We start from the raw sequence: 16,380 nt of genomic DNA on the forward strand, positions 1-16,380 counted from the left end.
TCTGCCTGTGTCTATGATTTCTTGTTAATATATATTACTAAGCAGAAGAATAAGTGCCTGTTCTTGGGTGAGGGGAAGATTTATGGTTCAGATTGAGATATTTACAGCCAGATGCTTCCACTAAAATGAAGCCATTCTGTACAGCACATTCTAGGATATTTTCTTCTGTCTGGAGAAGCATCTTGCTTTTCAATAGTAAATGTTTGCTTAGGCAAGTACGTAAATCTCTTGGAAGGTTACATTTGTAAGGCCTTCATAGTCCTGGTGCATATGTTTAATCAAAAGACTCTAAGGCACTGTATGGTCCTTGAAGATTTGAGATAAGACTGTTGTAACAGTTCTTCATTGTTTTTTACACCCCCTCTAGCGTACACCAAAATTTCAAACAAGTTCTAAAAGTCATATAGATATCTAGACAAGAATATATGCAAAACAGCACATTTCAATTTGCATATGCTATTGCTAATGAGCATAAACAGACATCACTTGGCTTTTTATACAGCAGCATTTTCATACAAAGTTGTGGAGAATGTGAAATCTCATCAGACTATCCACTCCTCTCATGAATATTAGCACAAGAAATGCTTTATCATTAGGAATCTGCTAAGAGTCATTCTCAACTACTACATTATACTAATTAAAATGGTCAGATACATGTGAAAACATGGACGTGAAATTGCTAATGGAATGCATAAAATATCGGACACACTGTCTCTTTTCATAGTGCTGGTTGGTTTTGTCATTTCCATGTACTTTGCTTGGCCATGCAGTAATTTACAATCCAGAAGAGGGCCTTGCAGTTCCACTAATGAATTAAGAATACAAGCCCAGTTCAATCTTGATTATGTTGCTCTTAGTGGATAGTTATCTTAAACATGAAATGTAGTTTAAATCATTGGGATTCAGAAATTTGAGAAATGCCTTAACTTTTTTAATGTGGAAGAGTGGTTTAGAATTCTGTGACTATAAAAATTGAGTACAATCAAACCTTTTAGATATTTCAAATGAATATGTTCAGTGTTGTTTTTTTTTAAGAGCATTAAAGTCATTACTTTGTCACCACTGCTCCTAATAGAATTTATATTTTTTGAATTTACTTACTGTTTACACAGCGAAAAGAGCATTTTTACCATAATATCTAATCTCAGAGTTTAGAAATACTCTTCCTTTAACATAAGCCCCTTAAGTTACATCTGTGACCTATCCTGTCCTCCAGACCCCATGACCATTACTTACAACACTCAGATATTCTCCCCTCTGTAAGCAAAAGTAGTTACGGCTACAAATAGAGATTCTTTCTCCTTTGGAGCTGCAAGGGCTCATGAAACAGACAGTGATGGTGGAAAAGCTATTTAGAAAAAGATCATTCTTAATGACTTGGAAAGAAATAGTCACACCTGTGGTTACTGTGTTTGGCTATAATAAAAATAACTATTTGTACATACAGATACGTATATTCAATTCTCAACTGGACTATAATTTTTCCATATCTTGAAGAAGTCCAAATTAAAGGAAGACTTCAGGCTTCTAGACTGTCACAGACAACAATGACAGTGGGAAATGGAGCCTACATATTGTTTTGGACCAGAACCTAAGTCTCTCGACACCTGTTCTTCTACAGAGTGACTAAGAACACTTTCCTTCCCCACTCTTCCTTCCAAAGAATGGTGTTGATATTTGCATATTATGACAGTAGGAGCCACATAAAAAAGCAGACAGATTATTGGTAATAGAAAAACAAACAAACAAACAAACACCTTTTTAAAAGCTGTCCAAACACCTTTTTAAAAGTGTCCAATTCCTTACATGTGGAATAAAGAATACTTTTTTAACAGGAACCAATTGGTGACCTGACATTTAGAAAGCAGTGTAAGTCCTGCTCAGAGCTCAGGAAGACTGAAGAGGGTGTCAGAAATTTCTGTGAAGAGCAATCAAGGATAACAATGTGCATTTTAGATAACGGACAAGAAAGAAGAATAGCATAGCAAAGTAAAAAATTATGTATTACAGAAAAGATACAAAAGATGCTTCTGTTTGCCATTTGTGGTAGTAGTAGTATTGGAAGATACATGCAGATGCATGGTTTTTAAGTATAATAGTTAACTGTCTTGGGGAACAGACTGCTAAAAGATCACAAAACAAAAATGCAGCCCATTCCCCTTAACATCCTACTACTTATGTGAGCAAGAAAAAATGCAGATGCACAGGTGCTTTTATACGAGAAACAGCTTGTGTTTGAAGACAAGCTACTCAGCAGAGCCATGGCATGACATCTTGACAACTTGCATGTGTACAGCCATCTCGTTCTCTCTTCCACCTATTCCTCAGTGCTATTACTCTCTGCCTGCAAACTGCCAGGCTCCCACGATGGCAGCGACAGCTCCTGCTGCTCTTCTTGTGGGCAGGTGCCTGGAGAGGCTGGTCCTATCTGTCTGCCACTGCCTTCAGAGGTGTGCCTGGGGCAGTTGTTCCCGTCTCAGGTGCATTGCAGCTCTTCCTAAGTATGAACGGACTGAGAACCTTTTCAGAAGGAGAAGGCATTCCAATTACTTTCTGAGCAGGTGACCGCTTCTGTCTGATCTGAGCTTTCTCAAGGCCAGACATCGAGATGTCTTATTCCAAGCTAGGTCCGCTAGGCCCTACTTTGCTCTCTTAGAAACATGTTTTCCTGCAATGTGCATCAAGAAGACGGAGCACACAACCCCCTTAAGCATCTATAGTAACTTTTGAGTTTGTCAGTGTTGTTCAGATTCATAAAAATTAAGATTCACAAACCTTAACACTTCCCAAGAAGCACGTCTGAGATCCTGGGCAGCTGGCTCTTGGTTCAGGCTCAGAGTAACATCTTCATGGCCAGCCTCAGCACATGGGCTGGAAGAAGGCAGAAGGTGACCACCACTGTTATAACCCGATCAGCCCAGATCAGAAAATGAACTTACAAGAAACAGTATTGATGAAACAGAGAAAGAAAAGTGTCAGAAAAATAACTAAACTGTTGTTGGATTGCTTACTTAGCAAGAAGGAGACAGTTGCTCATGGCTGCAGAAGCATAGGCTTGGTTTATAACTGTTGCTATCAAATAAGATCTTGCAGCAAACCAAGCTGGAGGCACCCCAGGAATCAATAGCTGATTGATAGATAACCTGGGAGAAGCGTTGCTGTCTGCTTGCTGGGGCCTGGACCTAAGGCTTTGGCTCTAGCCCTAAAAGAGTGTCAAGTGCAACAACCTTAATTGTTTCTGCCACCTGGAAAACCCAGAGCAGCAGCTTATAAATGCTGCTATTCATTTTCACAATGCTTTTACCCATTTATATCTGTGTCTGTTGCTGCATAGCAGGCCTCGAGAGCAGCAGTAAATGTATTCAACTGGTTTACCTAAAGAGGTTTAAATGCCTCACATCACTGTTTTTCCTTTGCTACTTGATAAATAAATACGTAGGCTTCAGCATTACATTTACCTTGGACTGTATTTCTGCCAGTTCATCACAGGCATGCATGGTTTTATTTCAGCATTTGGTTTGCTTGTCAATAGTCTGACATCAAAATATAGTGACCCAGCTAGGAGGGCAAGGAAGCAAAACAACACGGCTTTGTCTCTGCTAAACCAATTACAATGACAATCCAAGGCTATAATAAATATGTCTTGTGACTTGCACACTAGAAGAGAGGCTGCATTTAAATTATAGCTTTGGGTTTTGAAATGCTCACTGATCCATTCCACTCCTATTAAGAGCGCCTTCCGCTCCGCGAAATTAAGTGATATCTTTACATGACAGTTTAATTAATTTATTTTTCAATATGTACATTTATGGAAGTTCTCCATTAAGCTTTTGAAATGTCTGTAGGTCTTATGCATTAATGTAAATGCGCCATGGCCCATAATTACCTTTGGCAGGCTCAGGGCACTGATAAAATGATTATATTTTTAAAAACTAAAGTCTTCAAACTTCCCCAGCGCTTGGCAGGAAATCTATTTCTGTGTTTTATTTGGAGCAAGACTGGGGAGCCTGCAGCCAACAACTCCAGTGTAGGCAGTAACTGTTACATTTTAGAAGAAAATACATTTGACACTAAATGAGAGAAGGAGAGAGGAAGACAATTAGTGCTGGAGTACTAGAAGCAGCTGTTTGTTTGTTTTGCCTTGTGGCTGCCAATATATACCCTTATCATTAAAGTGCATCTCAAAATGGGGTGTTTTCTACAAAATTACTTCACAAAACATGGATCTTTGTCTTTTTAAGGGGCTGCCCCCAAATGAGTTTTTCACAATAGCTCTGTGATAGCCAAGAATGCCGGATTCTCCCCTTGCCTCCTCCTCCTTCCTTTCTAAAAATGAACTTTTCAGGGATATAAAGAACTCAAAGAAGTTTGAAGGAGAGCAGATGGCCAGCAGTGATCCAATAGGATGTAAAACTTCAGTTAGGTAGTCGCTTGGCAGTCAAGTGCAAGTGAGCCTGTGATGTTTCCATAGCGATGTTTTTACATGGTGCCTTACTTTTGTCTTTTAAAAATCTAAGCGGTTTAAAAAAGGGTGATAGCACAAAATGAAGGGCTCAGTAGACCTGAACGTGTGGCATGGTGTAATTAACTCTGCCCTTCCCTGTCTGTGCAAGCGGGGAACCAGGGCAGCAACTTGGGCTCCTCACCGCTGACGAGAGGCGCAGAGACCTCAGCTGCACTTACGCTTGCCAGCTCCAGCTCGTGTGGTGCTTGTGTGGGCTGCTCGAGTTGCTGGATAAAGTAGGGGCAGTTTCTGAAATTAAGAGATGACTCAGATGCTAGTGCTGTTGGGGAGGGATTGTTCAGCCACCGATTTTTATGGTGTCAGAATTTCACATTTACATATGGTGGAAGGTTTTGGGGGGCACTTTTGTAATCCTCAGAGCTTTCTCTATGAAAAGGAAGTGGTGTAATAAAAATTGACATGACTTTGATTCCTACTTTCTCCTTTTGAAGTCTGAGAGGTAGCCATTAAAGTTGCATTAATTTGTGAGGTTATAAACAGCTGCCATTATCCATGCAGCCATACTGGGTGAGAGAAACAAGATTTGTAGGGAGAGGCAATATCTTTTACTAAGCAAAATGATACAGCTGGAAAAAACAGGCAAGCTTTTAAACAACCAGCCATGGGGACACTGAGTTCAATAGCTTACCAGCTTTTTCCACACATCTAATGAAAGTAAAATGAAAATAAGTACATGTATCTACATACTATCTCCCTGCAAACCTACATCTGGACAAATTTGACTGTCACCTGGTCCGATTAAGAAAAGAAGTTGGAGGAGTATGTGGCCCCATGGCAAACTGCTCTGAAATCCCCAGCAGCTCCCCTCTGCTGCCTTTGCACAGATGGGTCAGGCCAGCAATTTGTGAGGGCCCTGTGCAATTTCCCTTTCCCACACGACTCCCAGCAAGGTGCTCAGTACAGCAGCACACTTACCCCTCGCCCTACGAGATGCGTGTTGGCGTGCAGGGGATGGCAGCGGCCCCGCTGCTGTGGCTGCGACTGCTGCCTGGAGCAGGAGGCTCCCAGGGAGAAGCAGCTTCCTGCTGGAGTGCTGTGGGACAGGGCAACAGTAAGTTGTAATCTGTGATTTACAAATCCCTGAGTGAACTCCCATGAATGCTATGGTACAAGCAAATGAGGTAGGTTTACCCTGGGAACAAAATTACCTAGCTGCCTTCCTGTGCTCAGGCCTCACCTGTGAACTCAGCGTTACCCAGCAAGGAAACCCTCCACTTGTGTCGTGGCCAGTCTGTTATTGCTAAACCTGACCCTGCAGACAGCAAGGAATTCTTTTCTAAGAAATCCATTTTCTCATCCTCTGCAACTTCTTTCCAGTCATGTTGTGCAGCACTTGTGCTGGCAGCAGCAGTGGCAGCCTGAATGAGTCACTCAGAACGGTACCTGGCAAGTGCACTTCTTAATAGTCCAGTGTTTATCCTGTCAGGGAGCTCCATCAGGATGTTTGAGCTGCCACTTACAGCAGGGAGGGCTGAAAGCTCTCTGCAATGGTGGCAACAAAACCTTGGTTACTTACACTGTAGGGCACTTCTAGCGATTCCACCACCAGGAAGATCTGGCAGCTTTGGTGTGGGCAGCTGCAGCTTGGGGAGTTTCAAAGTACGGATTTCCATAGTCCTTGCACAACTGTTGCTCTCCAGTGCAGCAGAGGGCAGCTAGGGAATTGCCTTTTGATGGTCTGGGGCTGGGCCAAGCGGATGGGCTCAGATGCATCCCTTATCCATCTTCACCTGAATCCTGTGCCATGGTTGCTTCCTCGGTGCTTGTTCACTTCACTGTGTTGTACTTGCAGTTTGTTTGGTTCATTCCTGCAGGGCGGATTCAAGGTAGGGCAACTTGTAAATCCTCCTGCTACCTACACCCTAAGACAGGGTTACAGAATGCTCCCATTTTGAGCCACCTGCCTGCTCATTTCATGTTTCAGACCACTGTTAGACAGGGCTATTCAGCAGCCAGCAGGACTTTTCCTGCATGCTGAGTTAGTTACAAAACTAACTGAAGGATGCCTTTGTGGCTGGTGCTATGCTGAGTTCAACGCAGCCATACTGAAGCACATGCCTCCCTCTCCGTCTTGCTGCACATTTTTCCATTTTGTGCACCTTTTCCCCCTTCCCACCTTCCAAAAGCCATAACAGCTGCACCACGTAGCTGAGGAGCAACAGTGCCTCTGCCCTCCTGTATTTCTGCTGCTCCTGTTAGAATAATGCCAGTTCCTACAGAGCGATAACCCACAATGAGCCTAATGAAACAGCAATCTGACATTAAGATGCGTATATAGTTGCCATTTGTTAAACTGACAGGTGACATTTGGAACATGCAGCCCCTATTCATTTTTAAAGCTAAATACTCCCTCAAAATAAAGTCTTTGCCATGAGTTTTAAAGATTTCCAGCCTAGACAGAGCCAGCTGTGCTTTTACACAATTTCTGGGCACAAGGTCAGATTCTTAGCAGCCGTGATTTTTTGTTGCAATGAACTGGACATGTCACGAACAATAAACAATTACCTGCCTCATCGATCACCTTGGACTCTAGTTTTTGTTTTTAACCTTTCCGTGTAGAATTGTTTATACAACAGAAAACAGAGGGTTTTGACACACGATTTTTAATTGACTTGAATTTTATCATCTGCTACCTAGTCCTACTCGTCTGCATTTCTGTACCTACAAGAAGAAGATGCCAAAGGGATTCTCTGAACACCTTCTGCAACAGTTTGCAGAAATTTATTCATCTAAATTTATTCAAAATGTATTCAATTTTTAACAGAAATCTATTCACGAGCAACAAGATCCACCTTTCTTATAGACAAATACCTCAGACACGTTATATTTAAGGAACAGTTAAGAATGTGAATGGACTGAGCTCATCCAACTGAAGAGCACAGAAATCGCGGCAAGGACTCACTATTCCTTTACACCTTCAAATTGATATCAGCAAATTCAATAGTATACTTATGAAAACTTCCATCTCCAAATGCTCAGAAGAAATAGGTGCTCAAACTTCATCAAAGTTGCACTTTGACACAAGCACTTGGCTGTTACCTCCTATTTATCAATTTTATCCAGAGAACTCATCTAACCATTTCTTATTTAATGTATTTTCCAAGTTAATCCCTTTTAACATGAGGATGTTATTCCACTACTGCTAAGCTGCCCCTTCAGCTTATTTTTGCATGTAAAAGAGCAAAAATGAGGCCTTCTAATAGAGGCAAAAGCTGATTCTAGATGGCTAGTATTGACCAAAGAAGGGAAGCATCTTCTGTGGGTAAATGCCAGGCACAAGAGCGCAGAAGATAGCGTAGTTCAAGTTCACCTCATGTCCTTTCAATGACTGAGCCAAGATTGTCAAAAGGTAATGTCTCTTGACAGATGCTTTCCCCAGCAGCTAAGGCAAGAGCAGCCAAGAATATGGCCAACAACCCTCTCACGCTGCATCGGATTTGCCAAGAGTCACAGCCACACGGGAACCACAAGAGGAGCAAGAGCCTGCAGAATGTTTGAGTCACAGGGACATTTTCTTTCTTCAAGTTAAAAGAAAATCTTCAATGATTTACATATGAATTGCTTCTAATGAGGACACACAAGCTCAGTTTTCCAGCAGACTTTCAACAAGGCCAAAATTAAGGATACAATTACATGGCAGAATACTAGACCGAGATCTTCATGGTTTTTATGTCAACAGTGAAGTCAGCCACTGCTGGTGGGTGGGAAGCAGCTCTCTTTAGGGATGTTGAGCTGGTTGATTTTCTGATTACTTCAGAGAATTTTAAAAATAGCAAATTATAATAACAGGCCTATAGACTCTGTAGCAGCTTTCTGATTAATGTGAACCTCAAGATATATGCTAAATTCTCGTCCGTAAGGTATGCTGTTTAGAAATGTTCTGGATGCTATTTTAACCTATGTCTTCTGAGTCACATTAGTCAAAAGAATTGGCCTGTAATTTAATTATTGCAAATGGTGCATCAATGAGTTATTTCCTAGGAAAGAGAGTTAAGAAAACCCTACACTGCAATTAATGCTGAAATGGAACCCTTTTTCTTTGGCCTTCTGAAATGTTTTCCATATGACAGGAGCCAAGTGAGACTGAAAGAGTTTTGAAAATTCTATTAGAAAGTCATCTTCACCCAGAGCCTTCCCAGAGACCAGGGGTTTTATGACTCCTTTTTATTTCTTCCTCTGCTATGGGACTACCTAACTGTTCTCTAATTTCCTGCAGAATTATAGGTATTTCCAATTTACTTAAGAGACCTTGAGTCTGTTCAGCTGTGCAAATGACTCAGATTAGTTACAGGATTTTTGAATTCAAAGGAGACATCGTTAAGGTCCACAGAGTTTCTCGCCCGTACAACAGATGACCATACACAGGAACAGCATAACACCCTGCACTTTCCTTCCTGAACTGTGCTGCCAGCAGTTCCCAGACATTTCCTCATGGCTCTTAATTTCTCTGCTTTTCCACCATTTTGTAAGCAAAAGATTCTCAACTTTTGCTTCCCGTGGAAATGCAAGTAAGAAGCAATTGTGCACCTGAATCACATTAAACAAGAGACCCTCACTATACTGGTTCCTCGTTACCATGCAGCTTGATGATTCAAAGCAGATGAATCAACAAAATCAGCAACATCAAGGATTCTCCGTGGGATTCTGGGACTCTCCCATACTGAAACAAGGAACCTGGAAAAGTTTTTGAGCCCCATTATGTTTGAAAGCACCATGAGGTGAAGAGTATTGTGAGTTCTGTAATCCACTCCTCCAGCCTTCCTTCTATACTGTCAGCTTTGTCAGCTCTGTGTATCATGTAGGTAGTTTGCTTTCGGGCATTCACACTCTACAGATGAAACTCAGGTCTTTCTGAACTTGCTAGTAGCCTGATCGGTGGTCTGCCCATGCCTGACTCATCCAGAACACCTGAAAGAGAGCTTGGGCACTTCCCTGCAGACATCTTCTAGAGCCTGCACCCAAGCTAGACTCAAAAGCTGTGTAGATGGCACACAAGGTTTGAACCTGTGAATGAGCTTAGAACCTCTTACAGACAGTGGGACCATACCACGTGAGACACTTTAGAAAGTCAGCTGAACTGGGTTACCGTCGCCTTAACACTTTCCAAGGAGTGCCTTCCGGGGATAGCATTTCATGCAGTCTCAGGATATTTCACTTTGTTCTATACAATGTGCTTACTTTCTTCCTGACAAAAGGAAAAGGTGAGAAATAGAGGGGGCTAGGAAAAAATGTCACAGAAAGAAAAAAATCAAATAAACCCAAAGATACGGCAAGCCAATGTGCTGCACATGCAAAATGATAATATGCAACATCATTAAAGCCTTGATCCTGTGAAATGTGTAGGGCATACATGGCAGCCTATTTTGCTGACAGTTCTATTTCTAACACATCTCTCTCCTAATTTGCTTCTGCAAAAAAAAAGTTTTATTTTTTTTTTTTTTTAAATTACATTGGGGAAAAGGCAAGGGGAATGGGTGCGATGGAGTTGCAAGAAAAATAAAAGCTATGAGTTTGAATTAATTAAACAAATGACCCATGCAATCAGGGAAGATGGTGGAGACCAGGTTCCTGAACTTCAGCTATTTCTGGAGGCTGAAGGGAGAACAAAGGGACTGAGCTGGTTCTACCCTCTACAACAGGTTGCACCAGAAGATCTGTACCCTTTGTCCTCCAAGGTAGAGAGCAGACACAAGATGTAATTACAAAGAGCCACACAATTTACATACTCTACTGATCTTTGCAGCAGTCCATCTTTAATTCATGCTGTGTTTGGGGAGACTCAAAGTCTGGCATGCCAAAGTTTTGGATTGGGCTGGAGGCAATCTTTGTGCTGTGGGAGAGCTAGTTGTTTCAAACTATTTCTAGTACACTTTGTTCTCCACCACTTCTAGCCACTATCTAGGAACCTGTGAACCGACGCTTGTGTTGGCAAGGTGGCTTCTCTACTTCAGGTAGACTCATAGTGGGAAAACCCATCTGTTGTAAAAACCACTCCTCTTTATCCAGCCCCTCCTCCCTTCTCCCCCTACAAGTCCTGCAGGCTCAGTGTCTCTGTATCCCGCTGGAATCAGACGGTATTCACCTGGCTGTACATCTGCTCCTTTTGGTGAGTGTACAGCAACTGTGTTGGGCTCCCACCAGAGCCTGACCTGCTCAGAATACACAAGGTCAGAGACACTGAGCCTGCAGGACTCTCCTCCACAGGATGCCTTTGTAAAGACATCGTGTGTGTGTTAGTTTTAAGACAAGGTTTGGACTTGAGCATGATGGAAAGAGCAGACGTACCTTTTATTTCCAGGGTGCTTTAATATATTTGGTGTCTGAACTGACCATGGTTTTCAGATCCTATGGCTCTTTCTCTGTTCCAGTATGAATAACAAAGGCAAATGATCCCGTTCTCAGTGTCTTTGCCTGAAGAGATATAAATCACGTTCTAGGTATTATTTCTTCACATGTTATGTCATTTGCTGAACAATTAAGTGTGCGTTACTGAAGGATTAAAAGTGAGCCAAGGCTACAGCACATAATGCAACTTCACAGCAAGAGATGACAATGCAATTCTTTAATACCTTAATATTATTTCTTGTAAAACCAGATGATGTAAAATCAATGCCATGCTAAATTATGCTTTCATCTTCAGCCCTTTTAAACTTTAACCAAAAAAAAAAAAAAAAAAAAAAAAAAAGGAAAGGAAAGATGCCAATGGTCCATAAATAATCTCTAGATAATGTGTTAAAGACCTCTGGTAAATGGCACTCTTACAAACCCATATTTATATTAAAAAACCACATATGTATACATTACCTAAACTATCAACTGTAGCAGCTGAAAGTTAAATAAATGTGTTGTATGAATGTACATCTACTTTACCATCCATTACATATCATCTTTGTGAGAAAAATAAGTTTTTTGTTTTTATTCTAAGCTATGTATTTTAAAAAGTTAACACAAACAAACCGCATATTTTAGCTGTATCAAAATCTAAATACCTACATCCCAGAAACAAGCAATTACACAGAACTGTATTGTAAACTATGCACGGATGAGTAATAAACCACTAAAGTTTTAAATAGAATTCCGCAGAGAAAAGATGCCTCAGGTGTGCATCTGGATGCCTGGACAGGTAATTTAACGGATTCGTCCTTGTGAAATTCCATTTTTTTTTTCAATAAATGCAGCTCTGGGGTGTGATTTGGGACAGTATCTTCATAATACAGGACTTTTCAACATTCGGAGTGCTAGCTCCCAGAGCGGATCAAAAAGCAGCCAGTGATTTTGCAGGTTCTGGCTTTTGGCTATCATCTCCCTGAAAGCCACCTGAGGGGCGCAGCAGGGCGGTGTCGCAGAAAGCCTTGGCACAGGTGCTGGCTGCTTGGGAGCACTGAAGACCAGGGGACGAACCACCCCTCTTCTCACGGCAGAGCGTCTTGATCCCCTCCTCGGTAGGGAAAGCGTTCTGCTGTTGCTAGCACAGCAATTACGCTGCTGAAAAATCAGCTTCCAAATAATTTAGTCTTTACTTAGCATTGTGTAAAAAAAAAAGAAAAAAAAAAAAGCTACAAGATGAAGGCTAATGAAATACTGGAAAGGGAATTACTTCGCAGTAATAAAATACTTTGCATGTTTCTAAGGGCACAACATCACGTACAGGTCTGTTGAGGGTCCTTCAGAGCAAGCTTTCTGAGGCCCCTGCACTTATACGCGTAGCCTGGTAGCAGGAAAGCTGCCACACCAGCCCACACCATGCTAAGAAGGCAGGCCACAAGTTAACCCAAGACTCAGCATAGCACAGGCATCTGGAGAAAGCAAACAAGCAAAGGGAACAAAGATGTGCCCTTCCTTTCTGCATTAACCTCACGTGTGAAGATTTTAGTAATGGATTTTGACCGTAGAGTCGGCGCTGCTCTGTGGTCCCACTGCCTGGCTCACAAGGCTCTTGACGCCCTTCCCACATGCATGCAATATTCCTTGTTTGGATACTTTTTGAATTAGTTAGACACCCTCAGCCATAGGTAAGCTAAACGAGGCTATGCCTCAGTGCATAACTGGCAAACTGTGCCGGGGAGGAACAGTGCTTGGCAACTTACACCAGGAGCACAGATCTGGCCCTGGTAGCATGGAGACCCTCCCTATTTATCGTGACGATACCTAGGAAATGAAGGATGCAGTGCAGAGCTCTAGGTTTTACTTCTCACCTCTTCCACTGACTGTACAAACAGAGTGATAACTGCTCAGCCTCTCAGTTTGCTCCCCTAAATTACAGCGCTCTCAGGAATACATCAGCTGGGGGGTTTGAGGCTCAACTTGTATAAACCAATTTTGATTCCTTCCATCAAGTGTCTCATTAAGTGTAAAGCGCCTCCGGGGAAAGGCAGCTGATTAAACAGATTCCTCTGTGATATAATGAATTTACAAAACCCCTCCGGTTTTGCTGGGAGATGTTTGGGGAAGAAGACGTTCAGCCACCGAGGGCGAAGTCCACTGGGAGGGAGAATGACTCCATCTCCTCCCCACCTTCGGGCCCGGCAGACCTTCCCCGCCTGCCTGGGGGGTCGAGGGGGGCTTTCTGCTGGGCGCTGGGAGTGAAAGGAGCGGCAGGGAGGCAGGGCACCCGCACCACAGCACACAGCTCACAGCCCGAGCCCAGCTCTGCCAGCGTCCCCACGCGGCTCCTGCACTCAGGCCCCGAGGCACAGCTCCTCCAGGTGGGCTCTGCTCACGCGGGAGGCGCGGGGAAGGGGGACGAGGCGTTTCCCCGCGTTCGGAGCCTGTTTTCAGCGTGACTCAGCTCTGCAGAGTCCATAAGGATGACATGGGCTGTGCTTTATTAGCAGTTAGGTTAATGTTTGGAAATAAAAAGACTGATGGTTTTATCTGTTTAATGATTTGGTGCTGCCAAGAGCAACCATAAGCACAGCTCAATGGTGCATGAAGAGAGTACAGGCTGACATTCATTTCCCACCACTAAAATCCAAACATTAGCACACAAGTTGTGCAGCAGGCTGGCAGGGGCAGGCAGCCAGCATCGCAGCTATTGGCATGACTCAACGATCATCATTTTTCTTCACGGCGATTTTAAACCTCCCTGCAATGGACGGGGACGGGGATGGGTGAGGTGGGCTAGTCCTGAAGCCTGAAGTCCATTTGTGTTTGCCCAGCTTCCGATGCCCTCGGCTGAACTAAGCTACAGAGCTGAGGACTAAAAGGCTTCTCTCTTTCTCTCCCCGTTACCATTTCACCTGTGTGGACGTCCTTTTTCATTTTCATGTCTTAAATCCCCTCTATCCAGGCATATTCTTTAGAGAACGGTAGCTGCAATGCGGACTCGCCACGTGCAGCCAGGCACCGCTGCTGACCTGCCATGTGCAGCCAGCAGCAGATGCAGCAATTTATTACTGCAAAGCGATCGGATGGAGAGATCCTGCGGTCAGCTGGCATGGAGGCAACGCCGGGTCTGGCAGGTACCTTCAGAGCAAAGAGCAGGATAAGAGACACCAGGAGGCAGTGGACACAAGGACGCTGTCTGAACAGATGACAGCTTCCTCAGCCAGTGTTTATCGCCATTTAGCACGGAGTAAGTGCAACTGCGAGACTTCTTGATCCTTTAAATTTACGTAGAGCAGAGTTTGGCCATTTCTGGCCGAGTTACACAGAACACATCTCCTTCTGTACACACAGCCAAGGGAGAGAGAACCCACTGAAATAATCATGATGGAGTCGAACTCCAAGCAAAGCTTCCTTGGATGTGCAAACACATCCCTCACCAACTTCTGGGAAGACGCATGGCTGTACATATAATGGTCCAGCTGGCCCAGCAATGCCAACGAGTAAATATTGCGCAGTTGTAAGAGCTCACAACTAGCCCCACAAAGTGCTTTTTGTAGAAGCGCCTCAGGCAGCCCAGCAGCTGCTCGGGAAGCTGTCACACAGGCACCAGGGCCAACCATGTTAAACAAGAAATAGCTTCTGCAGGGCTGGCAGACCTGAAACACTAGGTCTCCGAGACCCCTAAAGCTTCTGCTATTGCCTCCCATCTTATTTATTTCTCCTATTTTTATTCTTTTGGTATCCACTATTTCCAGTCAAAAGGGCAGTATCAGCAGCCCATGTTCTCAACCACCTTCTTAGATGTCTGTGACACCTCTGAGACAGCAAATGCTGCCAGGAGTTACCCATGACTTTCACACGCCAGGTCAACACTTCAAATCTTTTCCCCTCTGCCAGAGCTACACTGTTTGCTAGCACAAAAATAAGCGGAGTCTGAGCTTTTCCCACCCTCCCTGCCTTTCCTCATATACTTAATAGAAAAATAGCTGGAGCACAACTCCCACATATTGCATGAGATCCAGACTCCAGCAGCCCTAAAACAGGCTTTTTCCTGTCCTAAGTCTATGCTAGAACTAGTCAAAATTTAACACTTTCAAGATTATAATGTCTTTAGAGTAGGGGAAAAGGAGGGGAATCCAAACAAACCTGAACACACCCAAAGATGTGCTGCTACTTCCACAACTAACAGAACCCCCCTATGCTAAGCACTTCATTTAAAAAAATAAGTCTTTCCACCACCTCTTTAACTCCAGCCTCAAGGCCACCTCTGCTCAACAGCTACATACCTTCCCTCCAGCTTCACATTTGCAGCCTTGCCATCCTAATGAGAAACCTCTGCCAGCTGGATCCAGCTCCCCCAGCAATCTCCGTAATGAGGACAGGCACCTTGGGACCTACCTGCCTGGCTCAGAAGAAGAATTTGGTTTGTTTTTCCAATCCCCCGTGCTGCACAGAGTCCTCTGAGGCCATGATAAGTGAATGCCAGACCACCTGGCAGCAAAAGCAGATAAGGAGGGGACTGTCAAAGATCTGGTGTGTGGGAGGTAACCAGGGCGGGAGGAAAGAGTTAATTGGGAAAAGGGTTAATCAGCCCTCAGATATGAGCACCCAGCTTTGATCCCAAGCCTGTGAAGAGGGTGCAGGGTGCTGGTGCATGTCTGGTGAAACTGCCTTTTGGTTATATAGCTTCAGTTCTTTACTACATTTCTTTGGGGGGGGGGGGGGGGGGGGCACGTTTCATTTGCTGTATTTTAGTCACAGCTAGTTGGGAAGGGGAGGCTTCACTTTCTCATGAAGTTACTGTTCAGCCAAAGCCCAGCTTTAAAAATACATTTTCTAAATATGCACTATTCACTCTTGTCCTCAGTAATTTGGTTGGCAGAAATAAGAGCTGCAAAAGCAGATCTTGTCAGTCATTCTCAAGCCTTCCATAATATGGAAACAATCACCTGCCATCTAAATTGTATTTTTAAAGTGGCATGGAGTGCTTAATCAGATGCACGCGCCTGAAGTTTCAGCCTCTTTTTGTTTTCTAATAAAAACATATTTGTGGTGATTGCACAAGTGCACAGGTGAGATAACCGATCGTAGAACCATGGAATGCTTTGGGTTGGAGGAGACCTAAGAGATCATCTAATTCCAAGCCCCCTGCCATGGGCAGGGACAAAACCTTCCAGGTAGCCCCTACAAGAGCACGCAGGCCTGTTTCCTATCATTTTCTGTAAACACACCGCAGGTATCTGTGCACACGCATGTACTTTCTCTTTGGCAGACACCCACCGGTGCAGCTTCCAACTTCTGTCTCATGAAAGCCAAAGGATGAGCATATGCTCACGTGCAGAGGAGGCAGTGCATAGCACCTTGCAGCTCTGGAAGTGCAAGGCCCAGGTGTTTGCTCTGTACCATGTCACGCTGACTCTGTCACACAAAGGGGCAGCTGCCCTTGCATGCAGACTCTGGAATTCAAGGCATTTTGTTCAGAAGGTGAAATGGAAATGATATATAGAAATATGGTAGAGGATAATCTC

General features: G+C 43.6%; 1 long non-coding RNA gene across 1 annotated transcript; it reads right to left on the minus strand.

Annotated features, from left to right (window-relative positions):
• Nucleotides 1-5,222: 5,222 nt before the first annotated feature.
• Nucleotides 5,223-15,425, minus strand: LOC118163374. Its single transcript, XR_004749008.1, has 4 exons — nt 15,251-15,425; nt 10,811-10,936; nt 10,608-10,734; nt 5,223-5,558 (listed from the first exon to the last, which is right to left on the minus strand). It is a non-coding gene; the product is annotated as an uncharacterized LOC118163374 (long non-coding RNA).
• Between the last annotated feature and the right edge of the window lie 955 nt (nt 15,426-16,380).

This window comes from Oxyura jamaicensis, chromosome 3, assembly GCF_011077185.1.
Source record: "Oxyura jamaicensis isolate SHBP4307 breed ruddy duck chromosome 3, BPBGC_Ojam_1.0, whole genome shotgun sequence".
NCBI classification, from domain to species: Eukaryota; Metazoa; Chordata; class Aves; order Anseriformes; family Anatidae; genus Oxyura; species Oxyura jamaicensis.